Source organism: Diabrotica virgifera, chromosome 5 (assembly GCF_917563875.1).
Source record: "Diabrotica virgifera virgifera chromosome 5, PGI_DIABVI_V3a".
NCBI classification, from domain to species: Eukaryota; Metazoa; Arthropoda; class Insecta; order Coleoptera; family Chrysomelidae; genus Diabrotica; species Diabrotica virgifera.
The window spans coordinates 230,570,142-230,594,849 of record NC_065447.1 but is presented as its reverse complement, the minus strand read 5'-3'; the positions used below and the strand labels follow the sequence as shown (position 1 = coordinate 230,594,849).

The following is a 24,708-nucleotide window of genomic DNA, read 5'->3' as shown; positions in this document are numbered from 1 at the left end:
CACACGAGCGGGACACCCTCAAAAAAGCGCTTAGTTTTCGAGATACTGACCGGGGTGAATGGCTAATTTTATTCATACTTTATATTTTCGAGGGTGCTGAAAACGAAAATGAAGTTTATTTTGAATTTTATGTGGGGGAACATTGTCAAAATCGCAATTTTAACCTAAAAATAAAAAAAAATGAAATCACGTTTTCTTGCGTTTACCTCGCTATAACTCTGTTCAGTTAATATTTTTTTCTGAAATTTTTACAGTATATAGCTCTAACATTTCTGAAGACAACGGTACCTCTTTCAAGCTTTTATTTTTATCCTGATAAAGGTTATGACTTTTTCAAAGGAAACGGTGCGGATTTGTGCATTGCAAAGTTTAATCACAAAAGTTGTGTGACGAAGTTTAAAATTTAGCTTCTTAATCACGTTTATGTTAAAGTAGAGAGTATAAAGAAGTTTTCTGGTAAGTTTTAGATCAAAATGTTTTATAGAAAAAAAATATTGCAAATTTTAATGTCGACATTAGAAATCCTCAATATAACGCTTATTTTTCGAGATACTGACCATGGGTGGAGAATGGCTAATTTTGGTCTTAGATTATGTTTTTGACCGTGATGAAAACGAAAATTAAATTTATTTTAAATTTTAGGTGGGGGAATATTGTCAAAATTGCAATTGTACCCTAAAAATAAAAAAAATGAAATAACGTTTTTTGCGTTTAGCTCTCTACAACTCTGGTCTGTTTTAATATTTTTTTCTAGAGTTTGTACACTATATATCGCTCACTTTTTTGAAGACAATGGTTTCTGCTTTAAGCTTTTAGTCTTATTCTAGTAAACGTTATGAATCTTTTAAAGTACAAGGTGCAGATTCGTGAATTACAAAGTTTAATCGCAAAATTTGACTGACAAAATTTGAAATATAGATTTTAAATCAAATTAAAAAATAAAACATGAGTACAAAAAAGTTTTCTGGAAAGTTTTGGATCAAAATGTTTTATAGAAAACAAATGGTGCAACGTTTAACATCTACGTTATAAATCCCCAAAATAACGCTAATTTTTCGAGATACTGATCATTGGTGGTGAATGGCTAATTTTGGTCTTACTTTATGTTTTTGATGGTGCTGAAAACGAAAATCAAGTTTATTTTGAATTTTAGGTGGGAGAACATTGTCAAAATCGCAATTTTGCCCTAAAAATAAAAAAAAGTTAAACCACGTTTTTCTTAAAATTAAAAGTTGCACCATATTTTTTCTATAACACATCTAGACCTAAAACTTCTTTGAATTCTATGGTTTCACATAAACGTAATCAAATAGATAAATTTTAAATTTTGTCACTTAATTTTTGCGATTTAACTCTGCAATTCACGAATCTGCACCTTTTATTTTTTTAAATTCATAACTTTTATAAAAAAAGACTGAAAGACTACAGTTACTTTTATAGTCTTCACAAGGGTAAGAAATATATGCCGTAGAAATTTTAGAAAAAAATATTAAAATGGAACAGAGTTATAGCGAGTTAAACGTAAAAATTCGTGACTTCACTTTTTTTTTCATTTTTAGGTTAAAATTGCGAATTTGACAATGTTCCATCACATAAAATTCAAAATAAACCTCTTTTTCATTGTCAGCACCACCGAAAACCTAAAATAAGACCAAAATTAGCCATTCACCTCTCATGGTCAGTATCTCGAAAAATAAGCGTTATTTTGGGGATGTATAACGTCTATATTAAAAGTTGTGCTATTTTTTTTTCTATTAAACATTTGTAACTAAAACTTTCCAAAAAACTTCTTTGTACTCTCTATTTTAATATAGATGTGATTAAAAGGCTAAATTTTAAATTTCGTCACTCAACTTTTGCGATTAAACTTTGCAGTGCACAAATCTGCACCTTTTCCTTTGAAAAATTCATAACCTTTATTAGAAAAGAATTAAAGCTTAAAGCAGGTACCGTTGTCTGCAGAAATGTTAGAGCTATATACTGTAAAAATTTCAGAACAAAATATTAAAATTGAACAGAGTTGTAGCGAGGTAAACGAAAAAAAACGTGATTTCTTTTTTTTTTATTTTTAGGGTAAAATTGCAATTTTGACAATGTTTCCCCACATAAAATTTAATATAAACCTCATTTTCGTTTTCAGCACCTTCAAAAATATAAAGTATGAATAAAATTAGCCATTCACCTCTCCGTGGTCAGTACCTGGTCCTTTTTTAGGGTATCTCCCGCTCGCCTATTAGTAGTATGTCGTAAACACATATTTAAATACAGTCGAACCCGCTTATTAGAATACCGGTTAAAGGAATATCCCGGTTTAAGGAATAGAAATTTGAGGTACCGAAACGTTTATACAAGCAATCAATGATCGGTTATTAGAATATCCTGGTTATAGGAATACTTTTGCTTGGCACGAAGGCTATTCCAATAAGCGGGTTCGACTGTAGTACGAAACAGGTATGTACTAGAAAAAAACCAGCGCCTCTACTACAAAATAGCTACTTAATTCTCAGCGTTCGACAGTTACTCAAGGTACAAAACAAATTCAACAATTAGCAGTCGACATAACAGTATTTGGTGTATGGGAGGTGAAGTCCACTTGAGCGTGATTAAATAGCTAATAGCTGTTACAAATTCAGCTTAAAACGTGTAATCGAGAGGAAGTAGAGTGTTTATCGGGATTTAGTATAATAGAACAAGATGAGTAAGCGAAGAAGGCCGTGATAGTTCTTGTAAAAGGTGATGTTCGACATTCATCTAGCCAGAGGCGGCGAAATTTTATTGACCGATTTAAGGAATGTCTAAGATAAACGACTTACGCTACTGTTGTTCTTGTTTTTAATTTACTTACTATAATTTCTCATATTTATTTGTTGGGTTGTTACAAACTACATGTGCAGAAACATTGAAACTCCGTTGTTAATTTGACCTCAAGAAAAATAATCTTTAGGATTAAAATCGGGTGAACGGGGAGGCCATTCAATGGTATCTCATCTACCAATCCGTCATCCGAGAAATGTCTAATCTAAATAACGTCGTACATTTACATAATGAAGCTGGAGCTCCGTCTTGCTAAACCCATATATATGTTATTAAAATTGCCTCCAAATTTGTTTTTAGGGCAGGGTAAATAGCTAATAGCTGTTACAAATTCAGCTTAAAACGTGTAATCAAAAGAAAGTAGAATGTTTATCGGGATTTAGTATAATAGAACAAGATGAGTAAGCGAAGAAGGCCGTGATAGTTCTTGTATAAGGTGATATTCGATATTCTTCTAGCCAGCGGCCGCGAAATTTTATTGACCGATTTAAGGAATGTGTAAGATAAATGACTTACTCTATTGTTGTTCTTGTTCTTAATTTACTTACTATAATTTCTCATACTAAACAATTAAAACTCCGTTGTTAATTTTACCTAAAAAAATAATCTTTAGGATTCAAATCGGGTGAACGAGGAGGCTATTCAATAGAATCTCATCTATCAATCCATCATCCAGGAAATGTGTAATCTAAATAATGTAAAAAAAACTCCTGATACAAGAATAAAAACCTGGTAACGGTCGTAAAAATGAGTGGCGCATACTCCAGCTACAAAAGAGCTGATATGAATATTACGTGGCGCGAAAATGTATTTTCATTTTGATGGAAAATAAAATTATATTTATTTTAAAAGATTTTTCCATAGTATTTGCTATGCACCATAAAATGCACCACAAAATGCACCACAAAAAAATACCTTTGATAAAGTTATCAGTTGAGGCTCTTTTGTGGCGCGTTTAAGTTTAAATTTAGCAAATACTATCTATGGAAAAATCTTTCAAAAATAAACTAGAATTTTAGTTTCCATTAAAAATGAAAATTTTTTTTTGCGCCACGTAGTATTCATATTAGCTCTTTTGTAACTAGAATATTGTTTATTTTACAATAATTTTCACTAAACGTGGTATTGTTAGTTTTATGAACTATGTCCAAATCACAACATTCGATATTTACTGAATTACTTCATATCTATTTGGCACTGAAAAGTTTTATTTATTTAAGCCCATCATCGTGACTAGATAAAATACCAAGTGTTACATATAGTTCATCTCGTATTGAAGTGAGTATACCAAGAATTCAAAGATATCAGTATAATGGTAAGTCTGGTAACAATGCAAAAGTAAAATTTGAAATTTTATGCATATTGCAGAATGGGCTTATCCCGGTTTTGTAAAATTTGGAGATACCTAATTAGGCGTTTACTTAGATTGTTTAAAAATTTCTTAATAGTAGGTACTAAAAGCTATTTAAACTGGTAATATATCTATAAATATAAACTGATAATATAAACCATTCTCGTTGGAACTTTACCGCGCTGAGCAGATGGCACGTGAATTATAAATTGTAAAATTCCCTTATCTTCCTTAGTCTCAGCATCCCTTATAGCTTGCAAATTGTAGAAGTCTCGGAGGTGTAACCAGAGAGGGTTCCCATTGTTTTTCAATCTGGTAGGATGTAGAGCAATATTTTTGGTGTTGTTTTATGTACTATTAGATTGAAAACTTAGTTTTTTGCTAGCAGTTGTCGCTAAGACATCCCTGCCATTTCGTTCGTTGCAATTCGTGACTGCACGCCGGGGTTTGTCCTGGTTGGGTCAGAGAGAGCAGCATATGTGCCTGCCGATGAGACACTAATACGTTTCGAAACCGGTAGAGGTGCTTGCAGCACTCTCTGATTGAACTAGAATATGGCGCGGCTGTAGTTTCGTGTTGCAACGAAATTGAAAAAGTTTATTCATTTTTGATTTACAAGTTTACTCTGATTGGAGTACGAAGGGAACCATTCTCGTTGGAACTTTACCACGCTGAGCAGATGGGACGTGAATTATAAATTGTAAAATTCCCTTATCTTCCTTAGTCTCATCATCCGTTATGGCTTACAAATTGTAGAAGCCTCGGAGGTGTAACCAGAGAGGGTTCCCATTGTTTTTCAATCTGGTAGGATGTAGAGCAATATTTTTGGTGTTGTTTTATGTACTATTGGATTGAAAACTTAGTTTTTTGATAATATAAACTATATCTTATTATTGATTAAAAAGTAACATCGGAAGATTACAAAGGCGTTTACCATAGAGACATAAATTATTTTTTAACTATCCAATAACTGTCGGCATTTCCTAATATAACGTATCTATATGTATATTATCTAAAATCTGCCAAAAATTTTTAGACAAGTTTTCGATAATTGGTGAAACAGATAAAATTTATTAAATTAGGAATAATTATAAATCGATTTATACTATCAGACCTCGATATAAAGGACAACGTAGTATATATCGCTAATGAGACAGTCACTTTCACATCATTCCATATTTTTGGCGCATCCACCCAAATTAAGAACATGAGTGATTTCAACGACACGTCAGACAATAAACGTTTGATTCTACATTTGCAGTATTATTATTGGTCGTTTTGTCCTTGATTATGATGATTGCATATTATTTAAAAATATATACTTATCATTAAAAGTATTGTATTTTTATTTCCATTGATTTTTTTGCTCTTTTAAAATTCACTCAAAGAAATGCAAAAATGGCGATCAAATTATTCCCAATATTTCCCACTAGATTAAAAAAATTAGCAAAATAAAAACCTTTTTTGTGACACTCTTTGATATAGGTATTTCTCAACTACTTTTGATAAATTTAGTGATAACAATATGCAATAAACAAAATATGCAGAAGATTAAACGTCATTTTTTACTTGGGTATAAACCATATACAGTGCGCTGGATTAAGTGTTCCCCCCCCCCCTTATTAACTTATTTATTTTTAGCATATAGGCAAAATTATAGTATATTATAGCATCAACGTTTCGAATTTTACGCGATCCCTCTTCAGGTGACAGACACAACTTTGATTTTTTTTATATGGGAAAGTAAATCATTTGACACCTCATTTAAGAGCTTTTAAAATACTGATTACAAAAATGTATAATAGTTTAATCCTTTTTCAAAGCGTAGGTGCAAAATGTCGGTCGAATTATTTTTCAATGTAGGTATTCACTTTTTTCGAATCCTGAGAAAACTAATACGTATATTTGAAAAATTTAAACCCAGAATGAAATAATACAGTATTATAGAGGGTCAAAAGTCCCTGAAAACTACTATAATGATTATTTTAATAAGACACAGGGTGACAGGGGTGAAAAAAAGAGAAAATTTAGTCTGATTTATTAATTTCAAATAAATTATTCAAAAGAAACTTTTTGTTTATTTTAAGGGACTTTAACTCCTCGGTAGTAATGTAATCTTTCATTCTGCGTTTAAATTTTTCAAAAATACTTATTAGTTTTCTCAGGATTAAAAAAAATAAATGCGTTTAAAAATAATTCGAACGAAATTTTGCGCCTACGCTCTTAAAGAGGATTAAAGTGTTATATATTTTTGTAATCAGTATTTAAAAAGCTTTTAAATAAGGTGTCGCATGATGTACTTTCCCATTAAAAAAAAATCAAAGTTGTGCGTGTCACCTGAAGAGGGATCGCGTAAAGTTCGAAACATTGATGCTATAATATACTATGATTATATTTAGGGGGTGGGGGTACACTTATTCCAGTGCACTGTATAAACAATGTAAGACCGCTTGACTTTAACTACTAAAGGTTAAAACCGGCAAATTTTAAAGGAAAAGTGAGACAATTTTACTGAATAAGTATGAAAATCCTTTAGAAGGAGAGTTTTTAAAGTTATTTTTGTTAATTTATTGCTTAATTATTACAAAAATAGCTTCGACTTTTTGAAAATTATTAATATCTAATCTTTCTAAAAATGCACAAACTTTAATTTCACTTGAGAATAGGAACAACGTCATAAGTATTCAGCTATAAAAATTCCAATAGTTACTTACTAGTTATTGCAAAATTGATGTTTGTTTATTTAGCTTAATGCCTCGACAACTAATGGCTATTGGCATTGTACAGTTGATTTTGCAATCAGATACCTAGCGTAGTGTATGTGCTGAGGAAATGTCTTGTTACTTTGAAAAGTTGACTTCATTGTCTTTACAAAGAAACGCTAATTCTATCCGAACGTATGTGGTCCTGTGACTACCACTGCCATAAGCATAGAAACTATTTTCACTTATTCATTTCTAACCCATACCTCGCTTTACGGCCTAGATACGTTCCACGAAACATGGCCGCAAAGCGAAATGCCGTATAACGAATAAATTATTCTAATACAAATTCATAGAAATTTAATGGGATCGGTTCCAAATTTGTTAAATATGTTACATGGTTTGTCGTTAAAAATGCATTTTACCTGTTTATTTTATTTAAATCAAACATACACACAAAAAAGCACATACACTGGTATATAGAATAATAATAGATTCCAAAAACTTGAATAGTGTTGTGAGAAACAATGGAACAAAATTGTTGTGTGCAGTGATTCACTATCAGTATTAAATGCATTACAAAACTTTAAAGTCACAATTAACAGCAATATATTTATACAGGATGTCCCGAAAAGATTGGTCATAAACTATACCACAGATTCTGGGGTCAAAAATAGGTTGATTGAACCTCACTTACGTATATACAATAGTGCACACAAAAAAAGTTACAGCCCTTTGAAGTTACAAAATGAGAATCGATTTTTTTTCATATATCGAAAACCCTCAGAGATTTTTTATTGAAAATTGACATGTGGCATTTTAACGACAGCAATATCTTAAAAAAAATTAAGTAAAATTTGTGCACCCCATACAAATTTTATGGGGGTTTTGTTCCCTTAAACCCCCCCAAACTTTTGTGTACGTTCCAATTAAATTATTATTGTGGCACTATTAGTTAAACACATTATTTTTAAAACTTTTTTGCCTCTTAGTCCTTTTTGGATAAGCCAGTGTTTATCGAGATATTTTGAATATTTGTCGAATCCACCACATATTTGTATATGGTTAAGTACGGTTATAGAGACCTGTTAATAATCTGAAAATTTATTTATAATTTACATTTTTAGGTATATTTTGAAAAAGAAGCTACATCTCGATAAAAGGTGACTTATGAACAAAAGACTAAGAGACAAAAGTTTTAAAAACACTGTGTTTAACTAATGGTACCACAATAATAGTTTAATTGGAACGTACACAAACATTAGGGGGGTTTAAAGGAACAAAACCCCCATAAAATTTTTACGTAAATATATTGAAAAAGAAGCCGCATCTCAATAAAAACTGGCTTATCGAAAAAATACTATGAGGCAAAAAAGTTTTAAAAACGTTGTGTTTAACTAATGGTACCACAATAATGAATTAATTGGAACGTACACAAAAGTTTGGGAGGGTTTAAGGGAACAAAATCCCCATAAATTTTTTATGGGGTGGACAAATTTCACTATAATTTTGTTTTAAGATGTTCCTGACATAAGAATTACACATGTCCATTTTCAATAAAAAATCTCTTATAGTTTTCGATATATTGAAAAAAATCGATTTTCATTTTGTAACTTCAAAGGGCTGTAACTTTTTTTGTGAGCACATTTGTACTAAGGTAAGTTAGGTTCAATCGAACTATTTTTGACCCCAGAATGTGTGGTATAATTTATGACCATTCTTTTCGGGACACCCTGTATTAAAAATATTGCCACAATTACTAAAATTATCAGCTTCAACATATAGTGTTAAATTTGTGTGGGTTAAGGGACATTCAGACATATTAGGTAATAGTATTGCGGATTCAATAGCTAAAAATCCACTAAAGTACCCTCAAATATTGATTGAAGAACTTAACAGATGTGATCTTTTTGCATACGTTAAACAGCATATTAAATGTAAATGGGATAGACGTTGGATTCAGTTCGGTGAAAGTACAGGCACTAATTTGTTTAAATTACAACCAACAGTAGCTGTTAACCAATTTTACAAAGTTGTTGCACTAAGTAGAAATACAGTGTCGACCATCCTAAGATTAAAAGTAGATCATGGATGTTTTCCGAAGCATCTACATAAAATTGGAGTTCTCCCAACAGGCAGATGTGACTGTGGAACTAACATAGCTAATCTAAATCATATATTTTTTAACTGTCCCTTACATCTCAATGCAAGTATGTGGCTGCTACAAGAATTGTTGAAAGCAGGTTTAAGTACTCCCCTAGACTTAAATGTACTATTAAGTGAGGATAACATTAAAATGTTTAAATTAATTATGACATTTCTTCAAAAAATTAAATTAAAAGTGTGAATGTAAAACTAATCGTTTGAATGAATAGGTATTTCCTTTGTATTATGTAATGTATGAATGAGATATTTCCTGTAATTAATTATATTATTTTGTAACCTATGTATGTTCGAAAAAAAATTATATATTAAAAAAAAGGTTAAAAAAAATAATAAAAAAATATATTATAAAAAAAATTTTTAAAAATAAATAAATAAATAAATAAAAAAATAAAAAAAATAATAAATAAATAATCACTAAGAGGTTCTAAATCTCCGCGAGGATGAATCGGATTTAGTTCTTACCGTAGTGAACAAAAAAACAAAAAAAAACAAAAATTAATATAGTTGTATTTATTAACATAGTAAGTAGGCATAGTAAGTAGGCATTGTTATTTGTAAGCTTTATTTTTTATTATTCTTTATTTTTAAGTGTATACTGGGCAATTTTATACTTATGAACGAATAATAATTTTATATGTAGTTACGTGGCTAAAGGTTCTGAACCAAGGCCAGAATCAAAACAAAAAAAAAAGATTCCAAAAACCAAAAATAATCTACAAATTCCAAGCTTTCTTGTTGTATCTTCATATAACGGGTAAATGATTTTTATTTAGTCCTGTAATAGGCCTTGGATTTTTGGACAAATTAGAAGTTGTTTTAGCTTAAAATCACCAGTGGCATTTGCACGAAGTAGCAAAGTTAATCGCTCTTTAGACCATTTATAACCAGGTGCAGATTTTTCGGTTTTTGAAGTGTACCTACGTGCGATCAGGCATTTACTTCCAACAAAGTCCTGTTTTGTCTACATTAAACACTTGTTCAGGTTTACAACCACCTTTTTCTATAATTCCCTTTAAAATGTTAAGATATTCCTTATATGCGGCCTCATCTCATTTTATTTTCAAATTATGCATAAACAAGTGGAACATGGGGCCGTTATAGCGAAACATTTTAGGCCGTAAATCGAAACCGTGCCGTAATTGAACAGGGCCGTTATAGCGAAATGCCGTACATAGAGCGGCCGTATAGCGAGGTATGGGTGTAAGTGAAAAATTTCCTACCCCTGACGAGATAGAAAACTTTTTGTCCTAGAAATAATTGAAATTGTTACCCCAGAAAAAGCTTTTATGCGTAAACTATTGGGCCTACATAAATTCTGAAAGCACCAAATTGAAGAAAAAAGCTTATATTATCAAATTAAATCATGTAATGATTAAAAGATTTATGTTAAATATTATAAAATAGATTTATATATAATTAGGCTTAAAATCACAGGACTTTTGTGAATATATTTTAGACACAAATGCGAATAAAATTTTAAATAAACTTAGTTTGGTTTTAATAAAATTTTTAAATAAAACCGAAGTTGAATCCAGAGATTTCTGTTGTATAAATTTCGTGATCTAGGAAAAATGTTTTTACAAACTTTAGGGATTTAGAAAAATCATTTGATAGAGTAACATATAAAATTAATGGAGATACTTAAAATTTGATATTTAGAATTTGTTAGGTAAGTAAAATACACAGTGGTGTCTATTGTATGTCGTTCAAGATAAATGCCTTAAGCTGGTGTGATTACTCTATTAAGTAGGAAGTTTGGCTAAGCATTCTGCCTGTATTTTTCGACCCTGTTTAGGTTCTACCATTGTAAGTGACGGTCAACTAGATCAAAACTTATAGTGTGAGCAGCACATACGACACTGTAGAGCAGTGATACTCAACATGCGGCCTTCTTGCGTTTTTTATGTGGCCCGAAGGCTAACTTAAGGGCTCTGTAAACGATCAAATTAGTTTGAACTTGAGTAAGATAGTTAGTGGTGGCTTTTAGCATTTATTTGCAACATACCAGGAAAACTTGGCGAACTTAATCGTCGTTTAAAAATTAAAAGGTAAACATAAAATTATTTCGCAGTAAAAGAATAAAGTATTTGCTTTCGAGGACAAGCTAAAGATGTAGGTACATCGAGGAAATTAATATAAAAAATCTGTATAACTTTTCGACATTGGTAAAAGATCAACAAGATGGAATTGATGTATCTCCAGAAAACTTTGCTACTATTTCTAATTACTTAGTTTTCTTGAGCGATGAATTTCAGGAAAGAGTTAATGATTTGCGAAAAATTAGGAAATATCTTCTATTGGTTGAAAATCCCTTGCACTGAGAAGTAGCCGCTACTACACAATTTGAGGCATTGGGATTTAATAGCGCAAAGTTGTCAGATGAACTAATTGATTTTAAAGATGATAAAAATCTGGAGGCAATTTTTAAAGAAAAAAAGACGCAAATCAATATTGAGAATTCTGGAAATTAACACCGAATAACTTTAAAACTCTCAAAAGTTGCGCTTACTTGCTCTTCACGTTGTTTGCTTGATCGTGCCTGTGCAAATCTTCATAATTCAAAAATGAAATATGCAAAATATGTTTAAATTGCTGAATAGAGCATTGAATAACCTTTCAAATGAGCTAGCACACGGAACTTTATTCTTATTTAAAAAAATCATCGATTACGTCATCACACTCAGATGGATGACGTCACTAAAATAACATATATGTCAAAAAATCATAATTTAAAAATAAAAAAATCGACCTGTTTTTGGATTTTTCCTTATAGTCGCCAATTTACGAAATAACGAATTTATTCCTTTCATTTGTATCATACTGTATATTACTTCACCTAAATTGCGGCCCGCAAGCTGTGGCAATAGCTACTATGTGGCCCAGGGAAAAAACGTTGAGTATCGCGTAGAAGGAAGTACTTTTCTATAATCTGATGACGATTTTACTTTGTCCCAGAACTTGTCATGTAATAAACAGCCTCTTAACAAAGAGATTTCTTTTAGTATATATGACTTAGTCTAAGGGTTGAACATTAAAATATTCTTAATTTATTCGCTTCCTCTGGTAAAGTGAAGATCATGATTTTCTTCACATGAGTTTGCTCCTGAAGGAGTTTCAATCTAATATTATGACTCTTTTCCAGTTACTTTTTGATTTTATTTCTAACGAGATCTTTTGCAATGCAAAAAAATAGTTTTCTGAGACATCAAAAAACTAAAATATTTCTGTGTTTACTTTGCTCAGCGATGAAAACTTCGTCTGTACAAGAAGTTTTGATTCAAAAACCTCATTAATGATGCGTACATAATACCATTAATCTTTTACGTTAATTGTATGTACTTATAAATAGTATTGCTATTTTTGGTAATCATTATAAAATTAAATAATGTACCTACATTTATAAATAAACAAAAAATTTCTGCGGTACTGTGTATTCTTAATCATACGTTGAATTCGTAAATATGCCGATGCTTGTTTTTATGTCAACATTACGTAATTATCATTGTTTCAATGCTATATTCCTACCTAGGAAGGTAACGTCTTGGGAGATAGAGTTTATCTAAATATTTAACTTATTGTTCTTTTGTGTTTGTCTAACCTACACATAAGAGTTTTTTGCCTAGTTTTCTTAAAATCGAAAGCTGTGTATTATGAATAGAACATCTTTAAGCAACCGTTACATTTTGTTATAGGAAACTTGCATAAAATTTTAAATTCGAAAAAAATGTTATAAATCACTACAGAACATAATTTAAAACATGTATCAAAGATAAAAAGTTTTGTTTCTCTTTCGTTTGGCCCCTGAAGACGATTAAAAATTCAAATTACCAGCCAGCCAAAAACGCGTCGTGACGTCATCCGGTTATATGTTTACATTTTGCACCAACAAAGTAAACAAAATTGTATATAATTTTAAATTAGACATTATAAACGTCAATAGAAAATACAGTTATGTGACGTTACAAGTGTTTTTGATCGTTTTATTAGAATATAAAAATTTTTCCTTTACAGTAAAACTTCCGTTAACCGAAATAATTCGGGGCAGGCCGTTTCGGATAACAAGATGTTCGGTTAAAAATAACATTGTTTTTTGTATTCTTCTTGTATCAAATTACATAGTATTGGAGGGATATAGCTGCAAAACATTGTTCTCAAAGGAAAATACAAAAGAAAATAGAAGATTTCTTTATAAAAACAATCTAAACATGTTCTTTTTCCTTAATTTTATTGTTTTTTTTTAAATTCACTTTTCATTGACGTAATTATTCAAACTGTCAACCATTTCGGTTAAACGATGTTTCGGTGAAAAAGGTTTCGGTTAACGGAGGTTTTACTGTATTTCGCGACGACGAGCTGGCCAAATACCCAAGTAGGTGGAGGCCAATAAACTAAAGAAGAAGAAGAAGAAGAAGAAGAATATACCTAAATATAATTATAAACGGAACCATATAGTTAAACTATGTGACGTCACGGGTCGTTTGAACTATTTTAAAATACAGAAGACTTTACATTTTTACTTCTAAGTTATTATGAGTTTTTGAAGCGTGTTTTGGAAATCTCATTTTTATACAAAACTGAACATTATTATGTAATAAAAAAAAATGTGCAAGTTCTCTATTATGAGTACACATACTAAAAAATTGAAGACAAATCTTCTGCGTAAAAGGTATTTATTTTAAAAACCCCAAAAACGGCTACAAATACAAAACAGAACGTTTTCGCTCTAAAGAGAGCATCATCAGTGTTCTTTGCAAGCTCTACATGCTAAGCTGCCAAAAAGACATTAAAACCCTTAAAATGTCGATCAAAAGTCTTACATTAAGATGTTATATGCTAAACCCTGACGATGGATGAAATTAATAAGGATACCCTAAGACATTATATGACTTTCCACGAAGCACGTGTCGAAATTCCACGAAGTCGAATTCTCCGTCTTCACATAAAGGTGAAAGCCAACTATTCATCGTCAATATTTAACATATAACATTTTAATGTAAGACTTTTAGCGTTGATTGAAATATTAATACCTCCAATACATCAATCAACGCTTTTAATTGGCATTTTAAGGGTTTTAACCCATGTATTTTGGTGGCTTAGCATGTAGGGCTTGCAAAGAACACTGATGATGCTCTCTTTAGAGCGAAAACGTTCTGTTTTGTATTTGTAGCCTTTTTTGGGTTTTTTAAAATAAATATACCTTTTACGCAGAAGATTTTTCTTCAATTTGTGTAATTAATGGTATACAGCCAGCTACAGGAAATTCTTCCTTGTGGAATACTAAAAAAAGTAAAAATAAGTTTTAACTAATAAAAAAAGATAATAAGAACTAATATTTGTTTGATCCGTAAGAAAATCTACAACAAGGAGAAGCCCTTTAACCTACAGTATCCATAATTTTTAAGATAAATATACATAGGTCCTCCTCCTCTTTCCTTTATCCTTCGTTAAGTTGTGACTATGTTATGATGTTCAACTTATGATTGCTATCCACTCTTCTCTATCCTGCTCGTAGTGTGCTGCCTCAGAGAGTGGTGTTAATAGGGTGGTTGCACGTTGCACCACCTACAGTGATGCTCTTTATTTGATCATCGCCCTGGCAATCTTCCTCGAGTTCTCTTGCCATCTACGTTTCCTTGAACCACCAATCTCTCCATAACTTTCCTTCGTCTGGTTGTTTTCAAAATATCTCAATATATTTTGGTTGATGTTTGTGATAAACCTAGTAGTGATGTCGACTTATGTTAATAATGACATGTTTGTGCGGCGTGCTATCCAAGGTATGTGTTTCATTCTTAAATAGACCCACATTTTAAAGGCCATTATACGTTGTGAGTCAGAATTTTTGATGGTCCCAGTTTCTGTAGAATAGGTATCGATAGGAAAGGTAAGCGCCCTTACCAGTTCTTATTTATGGTTTTATCGCTTCAAATCCTGCTACATTTCTTATTTCTGGTTGGTTATATCTAGTTTGGTCAATGATCATCAGCGTGGTCTTCAGTGCATTCATTTTAAATCCATATTCGTGACTAATAATATCTAGTGTGTTCATAAAGTTCGTCTTCTAACTGTTATTCCTTCTTGCTATCCATCGCCCTTATTTTTCCCATTGTTATATACACTTAACGAAAAAGGTACGTAATATTAATAAAAATGTTAATTCAGACAACAAAAGCAATATTTAAAATTTGTCCAATTCTTGGTTTTATTGCAACAACAAAGCGATGTTCATCAATTCATTATGTTCGTTAGTTAATCCAATGTATTACGTTTATTGAATGGATGGACATATATTTATTAATATTACGAACACTGTTCACTGAGTCAACGAACACTATTCATTGAAACAACAACGTCGTTAATTGACCGACGAAGACTATTCGTTGTGTCAATAACAGTGTTATTTCTCCTAACGTATTTCGTTTATTTCTACAATTATTTCCGTTTATTCTTACAATTAATTCCGTTCATTCCCACAATAAATACGGTTATTCTTACAAGCAATTATTTTCATCCCTACTATGAACGTATTTTATATTGATAATTACTGAATGCATTAGCTTAATGTATGATATTAATTGATTAATAATAATTTTGCAATTCCCCCTTTTTTGTCCTAAACCTAATGGACTCTACACTGTGTGATTTCTCATATGATTTCACTTATACAGTGCGCTGGAAAAAGTGTTGTTCCTTATTAACTTATTTATTTTTAGCACATAAGCAAAACGCTCGGATAGGTCGATTTTTAAAATAATCAAAGTATATTATAATATCAATGTTTCGAACTTTACGCGATCCCTCTTCACGTAACAGCCACAACTTTGGTTTTTTTAAATGGGAAAGTAGATCATGTGACAGCTCATTTAAAAGCGTTTGAAATAGTGATTCCAAAAATGCATAACACTTTAATCCTTTTGGAGAGCGCAGGTGCAAAATTTCGATCAAATTCTTTTTAAACGCATTCATTTTTTTTGGAATCCTGAGAAAACTAATAAGTATTTTTGAAAAATTTAAACGCATAATAAAAGATTACATTATTACCGAGGGCTGAAAGTCCCTTAGAATAAACAAAATTGATTACCATTGATTGTGGTTATTAAACGCAGTAGTAGATTGATTAATGCATTCGTTGTCACAACAATCAGTTTACATCAATGGAATAATCAAATATTACTCTATATTAACAATATTTGTACATTGATTTAATGAAATCTGTTCGTTGTCACGATAAACCAAGGTAATTACTTATCATCTACGAAATCAAGAAAGTGCTTTGCTGTCAGAATTACCATTATTTATTAAATATACGAAACTAAATTATTGTCGAAATAAATTGAGTGTTATTGATTAATGTACTCTAGTTATTTTCACAATTATTATTCATTTTGACATCATTTTGACAATACCCAAATATATTGATCAATGTCTAAAAGTTCGTTGAAACAAAAAATTGAATTGTTGTTACAACGAAATACTATTTAACAATCACTGTTAATCAATATTACGAACTAAATTTTTTTGAGTGTACGTAGCTGAAACATGGACTCTCAAAAATATTGATAGAAGTTAGATCGAAGCCTTCTATGTATAAATGGGTCTACAGAAGAATTTTACGCGTGTTCTGGACAAACCACAGAACCAACCTGTCAATTCTGCAAGAGCTTCATATAAAAGACAGGCTATTAAAAAAAAGTAAACACATAAAGTCACATAACGAGAAGAACGGGAACATAATATTATATGATGATTCGAGCATTATTGGCAAGTTTCTGGGAGGAGTAGGAGAGAAAGACGAAATAAAAGCTAAGGGGTCTTATCCAGGATAGTGTAAATAGTGAACCAGATCCCGCATAGCAGAGATAATGATGATGATTATCTTACACCATTTAGAAATCCTTTGTTAATTTCTTTATTCAGCATTTCATAATTTACTGAGTTTGTTTTTTGTCAAGTGCTTGTTCGATACGAACAAATTTAGTCAAAATCACAGCCACAAGCAAAAATATTAAAAGAAAAAAACACTCTAGGATTAATTATGGCGATAATCACAATAACATTCATAATTCCAAGCAATCAGTTGTTCTTTTATAATCAGAATAATAGATATAAATCCCTAGTACTATTTTTTTATGTCAAAATAAAGAGACTGTAGATTAAATCAGGCCTGAACCGAAGATTATTTAATCTGAGAAACCTTCACATGGTTGATGACAAGTGCAATTGCAATAATAGATTATAATTTAATTTTTCCCTGAATAGTTTCGCTGCTATTACTTACTTATCATCATTATTGTCATAATTGATCAGTCGTTATAATCCAATGTAGTAAACGTCTTATTAATGAAATTTAATTCGGTCATAGGTTTAGAAAAGGTTCTTTCGAATAAATTGTTTTTGTTGTTTAATAATTTTGGCACAAAGTATTTTAAAAATGTAGAGAGAAAGAGAGAGAGAGAGAGAGAGAGAGAGAGAGAGAGAGAGAGAGATAGAGGGTGACGAGTAAAAAGAAAAAAGCAGGAGTGGATGGTAGGTGTCACCTAACAATGCTCTCGTCATACACTGTTTTTCGATATTATTTAAAAACCATGGTATTGTAGTGGATAGGATTCCTCCTCGGCATCTGAGGAGATCCAGGCACAAATGTCACCTAGTGAGAATCATTTTAATTTAGTTATCTAGTAATATAACAGTGGTTTCGCATAAGCTCCTATGAAAAAAATATAAAGGAAAAATCAAATCAAACTGGATTCTCAGCCCAAAAGTCAACAATAGGTCAAATATCAAATTATCACGATGATTTAATAGTTGCCTCAAAAGTATATCTACTATTTTACGGAGCAAAAACATAGAAACAGGACGAAACTACAACTAAAAAGCTGCAAACTTTTATAAACAAATATTTAAGAAAAATCCTGATTATACTGGCCCAATAACTAAGACAAAATTATGGCAAAGAACAAAGCAAACTAATATATCTACTAGAGTCAGGGGTGGGCAAATACTTTTAAGCGCGGGTCAAAATGAAATTTTCAAAATGTCTCCCGGGCCGGAAGACTATACTCAGTATGTACGCTAATGTTTTTGGTGGAGGTTTTTCTCTGCCCAAGAAATTTTTTTGACAAAGATACTTAAGTATCATTTTAGAGCATTTGGGGAAAGACATTTGACTGTTAATAATAATAAATTGTCTTTCTGGTGTGTACATGCGAACAATTTGTTCCCAGTAAACTTTACGTGAACCCTCTTCAGGTGACAGGCATAACTTTGATTTTTTTAAATGGGAAAGTACATCATGTGACACCTCATTTAAAAGCTTTTGAGATACTGATTACAACAATGTATAATACTTAAATCTTTCTTAAGAGCGTAAGCGTAAAATTTCGATCGAATTATTTTTTAATGCATTCATTTTTTGCGGATTTTGAGAAAACTAATAAGTATTTTTGATAGATTTAAACGGAGAATGAAAGATTACATTATTACCGAGGGCTGAAAGTCTCTTTAAATAAACAAAAAGTTTCTTTTGAATTATATATTTTAAGTTAAAAATCACTCTTAATTGTCAATTTTTTCACCCCTGTAACTTATTAAAATCATCATTAAAGAAGTTCCCAGGGACTTAAAACCCTCGGTAAAACCGTAATCTTTCATATTGCGTTTAAATTTTTCAAAAATACTTAATATTTTTTTCAGGATCCGCAAAAAATGAATGCATTTAAAAATAATTCGATCTGAAATTTTGCGACTACGCTCTCAAAAAGGGTTTAAGTATTATACATTTTTGTAATCAGTATCTCGAAAGCTTTTAAATGAGGTGTTACATGATGTACTTTCCCATTTAAAAAAATCAAAGTTATGACTGTCACCTGAAGAGGGATCACGTAAAGTTCGAAATATTGATGCCAGAATATACTATCACTGTTTTAATAATCAACCTGTCCGAGAGTTTTGCTTATGTGCTAAAAATAAATAGTTTAATAATGAGGGGTAACACTTATTCCAGCGCACTTTATTAAGCCATAACAAGGATCCAGATAAAAAATGAACTTCAGAAATTCGATCAAGAATAGATTAATCAAGAGCAGCCTTTTTGAAGATGAGGAAATTTCTGAGTAACTAAAGATTCAATCTGCAAATCTAATATCGGATGGTAAAATCATAGACGAAATTTAAAGGAGACAACTGATCTGGTCTGGTATGGTCATGTACGACGTCAATGGACGAGGACAGGCTGCCAAAACAAATTCTAAAATGAACACCAAAGGGAAAGAAGGAAGAGAGGAACGCCGAAACAATCCTGGCTAGGCGGCATTCAGAAGGCAATGTCGGAAAGGAACCTTCACCCTGACGAATGCAACGACGGACGAAGCTGAAAACTGGCAACCGGAAGACGGAGAACGCTATAAAAAACCGGGATCCACTCTCTTCTTCTTTATTGGATTGTTAATGCTGTCTTAATGAAAAAGCTGCAAGCTTTTGAGATGTAGCTTTTTAGGGGAAAATTATGAAAATACCATGGACCGATCATATTACGGACGAAATGGTGTTGCACAGAATGGAAAAGAAACAGAGAACTTTTGACCATCATTAAAAGGAGAAAGACATAATTTGAAATTAAAAAATCACACTAAATTTTCTCCTTTTTTTTGCCTCTGTGATAAACATTATAGAAGTTTTTAGAACTTATAGGACTTTCTGCCCTCGGTAAGAACGCAATCTTTCATTCTGCGTTTAAATTTTTCAAAAATACTAATTAGTTTTCTCAGGATTCGAAAAAAATTAATGCATTACGCTCTTAAAAAAATCGCTTGCGAGATTTCTCAATGGGCCGGATAAAGTAAGCAAAAGGGCCGGATCCGGCCCGCGGGCCGGCTTTTGCCCACCCCTGTACTAGAGTCAAGGAAAAAATGAAAATGGATTGGCCATTCTTTGAGAGAAGATCAAAGCAACATAGCGAGACGAGCACATGAATACCAACCAAAGAGGAAAGACCAGACAACAACTGGAACAGAACTACAACGTCTACAACTAGAGAATACGAAAAAATCTGACTAAGATGGGATGAAGTCAGAAACAGAGCAAGAAATGTAAGAGATTGAAAGGAACTAGTACACAGTTTATCCAGAGATGCGCTGATTCTGAAAGTTAGCAATCTTACACTTTTGGTCAAGAAACGCATAAGCGCCCAATACTCCACAAGAAAGGATGAAACTAGAGAGAGATGCTAACTATTTTCATATTCAAACAAAATTAATCAATCTCGTTTAGGGCTCAAAAATGTTGGTACCTAACCAGTGATGTATCTAAAAAATTTCTTGGAGGGGGAACTTCCAATGAAACACCAACCAAAAGACATAAAAACAAACTCAAACTACATGTAAGACATAAATAATAACTAGTATGCAATAAGTTTCCTTAATTTTCCTCACTAGCAGCTTCATTCGATTGAATTTTTCTATCTGTGGTTTAAGTTTCATGTCAGCTAATATATTTTTATGTTTCAACATTTTTGTTAAATAATTCGTTGTAGAACTAAATCAAGAGACGTCTTATATTTCAGTTCGTTTAGAGAGTGTCATAAACGCCCTTACGTAGGTACGTTTCACTCTCCTTAGAGGTCATCGGAAGGTGTACGACAACTTAGTGGTACGTAAGGGCATTTATAACGCTCTCTGAACGAACTGAAATATAAGATGTCTCTTGATTTCGTTTTAGAGCGAATTATTTTGTATTAATTTTACTCCTAACTGAGTATTGAGACTTTTCGTTGGAATTTGGCCATGAATAGGCAGGCAGTGAGGTGCAACTTGAGGGCTCCCTGTTTCTCCGGAAATAAAAAACTTCAAATTGAAATAACTCTTTTTAATTTTGGATCTTGTTGAAGGGGAGGGGGAGGAATTTCCCCCTTTTCCCTCCTGAGTATCCGCCACTGCACCTAACAGTTTTATTTTGGCTTTGGACCCTGCAGAACTTTTATGAAAAATAACTCTTTCCAAGTTACTAATAAAAAAGTTTTCCATAAATATGGTAAAACACCTTTTGTCTCAGTCCTTATATAGGTACAAAAGAAGGAGAGTATGTCGATAATGAATGAATAACAGTAGAGAGCATACAGTATATCACCTAATAGGCCTGGATCCCGCGTACCAAAAAAAAATTGATTAATAGCAAGCTGAAAATTTGGTAATAGCTTAACGGTGTCTAGTCGGACTACGGGAACACTGAAACAGTGGAAGTTTTAATTGTGGAACAGTTTAAAAATTTGGAACGTCAGATTACGAAAACGTCCCATGTATTTTGTCGGACAGAACATCCAATTGATTTGTTACCCTTTCATTAAACTCTCTTACAAAAATCAGACTGCTATTACTAACCAACACGATTCCTATCATTTAACATGTTCTTCGTGTTCCACTCAATAAAATGCGCAGTTGGTGATAAACACCAGTCTGATTTTTGCATGAGAGTTTAATGAAATGGTAACAAATCAATTGGAAGTTCTGCCCGACAAAATACATAAAATGTTTTCGTAGTCTGATGTTCCAAATTTTTAACCTGTTCCACAATTAAAACTTCCCCTTTTCCAGTGTTTCCATTTATGAAAGTTTGTCCTACTAGACACCGTTAAGCTATTAAACAATGTTCAGCTTGCTATTAATCAACTTTTTTTTTGGTACGCGGGATCCAGGTCTATAATACCTTACAATAAAAACCGAACAAAAAGAAAAGTGTTATTACAACTAAATTGTGTAAATTAGTAATTGATGTCCATAATAAGTATGTAAAATTGATCCAATATGTTGATACGTTTAGGAGCAACAAGTTATATACAGATAAACATTACCAATAGTATTCATAAAACAATAAGACAAGCAGAAAATTGTATACAGAAAACTTAAAATTCTTGTTATCTCAAAATATTTAGATGTAAATCCACGATATAGTATGTTATTAGAAGGTCAGTAAAAGATAATTGGAGATCATTTGCAAAGAAAACCTACAAGAACAATTACAAAAGAGAGAAGCGAAAATGAATAAAAAAATAGAGCGATTATAGTGCGATTAATAATTATTTGGCATATGTGATTATAGATAAAGATAAATAGAATAGGGCGACAATCGTATGGAGAGAAAGAAATAATGGCAATTTATACATATATGTAATTAACGTGTAAAACCTACAATATTTAAAGATTTTTGAATTTGTAACCCTAAAAATTACGGTATAAAAGCACCTACGTGTGATAATAATAACTTTAGGCAGTTCGTTTACATATTACCAAAAATCTAAATAATTTATTTGTAACATCTAAAGCATAAGTTTTTATTTCGCTTAAAAAATGTGTTCATAATATTTTTTTACTAAATAGGTCATCGAAGGTGGTAGGTAACGAATCCAAATTTATATGTCACAACAATTTCACAAAAATCGCAACCTAAAACCAACCTACCAACTATAAAATATGAGGTTACACAGTTTTCCTACAGTACGCTAACTGTAATTTCTACCTCTCAAGAATAATAATTAATACATAAACAATAGTCTACTCACTATGCAAAGAGTATCCTCCTTTCTCCAAAGTGCAATAATTCTAAACAATTTCGCAAATAACAACTACACTATTTAAAATAATAAACTACTAAATACCACACAATCCTCCCACGAATTTTTTGTGTCTCATTTTCGAAAATCGTCTTTCGTTTACTTTTGAATCATCGCGGGTTTTTGGTGTGTCGTACGGTTTCTTAAGCAGCGGTTACTTCACCACAGTCCGTCAAGAACTGACAAACCAAGAATACAAGAAGTATCTACCATTCTCTTTTGAGTAGTGCGCGAGCGCGAAGAGAATGTCTTAAGCTAAGTGTTGGCGGAAGAAGTTTTTAGCAGGATTGATATGAGGTTTCGTTGTGCAAAAACATTTGGGAAATAATTAGTGATTCACACCCTCATTTCCAGAATCGTTACTAGTGTTACACCTAATAAAAAATTTAATGATTTGTAATATCAAAGGATTGATATTGTGTAACAACAGGATTTGAAATATCAAAGGGATTAAAGCAAGGATGTTGCCCGTCATCCACTTTAGTTAAAATTTACCTCGGAAAGTGCTTTAAAACATGGAAATAAAAATGTAGGACAATGGGGATGCCTCTCGTCAATACTATGTACGTTCAACTTTACACCCCGAAAGTTGAAAAGTTCAGGGTAAATCCCCGAAAACCAAGGCGAAGGATAGGGAGGAATGGAAGCTGATTCTGGAATAGGCTAAGATCCTTCATGGGTTGTAGAGACAATGAAGGTGATGAAACCCCGAAAAAGTGAATCGGAGTATAATATATATAGACACATAAAATTCAGAACCTCGAGCTAACAAATAAATATAGATAGCTTCATTACTCATTACTTTATTTATTATTTATCTATTAATCATATAACAAATGTGATATATTCCAAATGTTCGGTTACATTGTTGCTCGTCCCATGTCAAGTGGCGCTCCTCAGAAAGGCGGATGTGTTCGTTGACACTGACAGGTACACTGTTCTCAACCTTCTTATCAAAGGTCACTGCACATGCTTTTTTCTGACATCTTCCCCTTTATCCATTTTTATAAACATAATCCCTAAACTTGTAAGGTCTTTTTACACTCCTACCGCAAAATGGTTTGGACTATTTTACATCCTCCTCCCCTATTGTTTCTTCTTTATAAGAATATAGTGTCGTCATGTAATTCGTTTGACCTTCTTCTTCATCTAGCCATTCACGTTCACATCTGAACATAAGCCTCTTCAAGTCTTCCTTTCCATTGTTTTTTGTTGTACGCTACTTGTAGCCAATTTTTCCCGGCAGTTCGTTTCAGATCATCTATCCAGGAGGTCTACCTCTGGGTCTTTTTTATTGGTATGGTCTTTAGGTTAGAATTGTTCTGTGCCATTTGTTTAGATCGCTCCTAACTGCATGTCCAGCGTATTCTCATTTCAATTTTAATGATTTTTGTACCATATGGGTGACTTCGGTTTTCTGTCTTATCCATGTGTTTGTTTTCCTGTCCTTAAGTGATATGCCTAGGCATATCACTAATTTGTTTGATCATTTTTGTCTAATTATCTCTCTCCTATGCGTGTTGTTTTGCTTCGGCGAATGAATTACCAGTCATGTCCTTTATTTGGTCCGAACATCGTACTAAAGAGCTTCCTCTGGAACTTTTGCTAGCTAAGTTGCCTTCAACTATCATTTCCTTCCATGCCTTCTCTTCTTCTAATTATATGTCCAAAATATCTCAGTATATTTTGGTTGATAGTTGTGATTAGTCTAACTTTTATGTTAAATTACACTAATATTGAATTATATGTGCAACATGCGGTCCATGGTATAACATGTGCAACATTCTACGGTAGACGCACATTTCAAATGCCATGGATTTTTTGTGTCTCATTTTCGAAAATCGTCTTTCGTTTACTTTTGAATCATCGCGGGTTTTGGTGTGTCGTACGGTTTCTTAAGTAGCGGTTACTTCACCACAGTCCGTCAAGAACTGACAAACCAAGAATACAAGAAGTATCTACCATTCTCTTTTGAGTAATGCGCGAGCGCGAAGAGAATGTCTTAAGCTAAGTGTTGGCGGAAGAAGTTTTTAGCAGGATTGATATGAGGTTTCGTTGTGCAAAAACATTTG

At 32.1% G+C, this 24,708-nt stretch overlaps 1 protein-coding gene across 1 annotated transcript in view; it reads right to left on the bottom strand.

Moving 5' to 3' along the window:
• LOC114327176 (chitin synthase chs-2) overlaps nt 1-22,823 on the bottom strand; it is a 366,281-nt gene extending 343,458 nt beyond the window's left edge. Inside the window, exon 1 of the mRNA XM_028275710.2 lies at nt 22,586-22,823. The gene's annotated coding sequence lies outside the window, so the exon portion shown is untranslated. The remainder of the gene's footprint in view (nt 1-22,585) is intronic.
• Nucleotides 22,824-24,708: the final 1,885 nt, after the last annotated feature.